Below are 1,381 nucleotides of genomic sequence, written 5' to 3'. Positions count from 1 at the left end.
CATGGAACGAGCAGACGGGCAGCAGGTGCTGACCTGGGCCTGGGTGGCCGCTGCCTGCAGGTGGAGGATGGCTCCCGCCCACCCTCTGCACAGCCCCCTTGGGAGGAGCTGGGACAGTCACTGGCCAGGACCCCCTCCTTCCACTGAGGGCCAGACTTGGGGCTGCAGAGGCAGCCCGAGGGAGGAGGCTGGGCAGCGGCCTGGAGGCGGGGACAGTAGAGCAGGGGGGGCCAGGCTCATGCCCCAGGCAGGGTGGCTCGAGAGGGGCCTGCGCACACAGGGCCGTGCTCTGCCCAGCTGGACACGAGGTACACGTGCTCTGAATACAGACTGCACCAAGGGGAGGAGGTCCCAGAGACACCACAGCAGCCTCTTTGGGCCGTGGAGGTCAAGGTCAAACCCAGAGATGTGTCCTGGGGGTGGAGAGCCAGTCGGAACAGGGACTTCAGACAAATGGGGCTGGGGGTCACTCCCAGAGCTAAGCCTGGGCTGAGTGGTGTGAGGTCCCTCGTGCCCAGCAGATGGCGCCCTCGGCCTGGGAAGCAAGGGGCCGGGCCCAGGCGGGCAGATGGCCCAGCAGCGCTGCCTGCTGCCTGCTGCCCGCTGCCTGCTGCCTGCTGCCTGCTGCCTGCTGGCTGGTTTATTCCCGCGCAGGTGGGTGCAGGGTCTCGCGAGGAGGGGCTGTGGGCAAAGCCAGAGGGAGCGCCTCCTACGCCCCTGGGCCTCAAGAGCCCCAGTCTCAGCCGGGAGCAGCGGGGAGCCCCTCAGCTGCCGCCACTGCGGAGCCTGGCGTGTGGCCAGGCCCAGAGAAGGTGGCCCTTGTTACTTGAGCCCTTGGTGGGGTTCGATCGCCACTCTGCAGATGAGGAAACTGGGACCAGAGAGGTGGAGTGACTTGCCTGAGGTCACACAGCAGGGAGGACGAGGCCAGCAGCTTGTCTGCACCTGCAGGGCTTTTGGAAGGCCCTCTGGTGGCCACTGTCCAAACACCTGCCACCAATCTCCTCCCTTAGTCTCTGGGGCTGGTGCTGCTGAAGGAGAAGCCAGCCGAGGACTCCAGCCTCAGAGAGGCTGCTCAGGGGACAGGGAGTCCAGCTCAGCTCCGGTCAGAGCCCTTCCTCACCCCAGTGCCCAGGCACCAACCGTGCCCAGGCAGACCTGCCGTCCACCACCCTGGGGAGGGGGCAGAGTGAGGGGCACCCCCATGACCTCACCCCATGACAGCTGCCCGGGGAAGCAGCCAGGGCTCGGGCCACAAGGAGGGCACCGTGGAAGGCACCGCGGGGAGCAGGCCCTCGCTGGGAGGGGACGAGGGGGACAGGCAGAGCCCGCCCCTCAGGGTGCTCAGGGCAGCGCCCCAGTGGGCGCGGGGTCGGGCTGG

At 68.1% G+C, this 1,381-nt stretch overlaps 1 protein-coding gene across 3 annotated transcripts in view; it reads left to right on the top strand.

Moving 5' to 3' along the window:
* Window positions 1-1,381, top strand: part of Gse1 (Gse1 coiled-coil protein) — a 317,059-nt gene that overhangs the window by 53,386 nt on the left and 262,292 nt on the right. The gene's annotated exons all lie outside the window — the stretch shown is intronic.

This window comes from Marmota marmota, unplaced genomic scaffold, assembly GCF_001458135.2.
Source record: "Marmota marmota marmota unplaced genomic scaffold, marMar, whole genome shotgun sequence".
Lineage (NCBI taxonomy): Eukaryota > Metazoa > Chordata > Mammalia > Rodentia > Sciuridae > Marmota > Marmota marmota.
The sequence above is the reverse complement of the archived record's forward strand: the minus strand, read 5'-3'. Positions and strand labels throughout refer to the sequence as shown.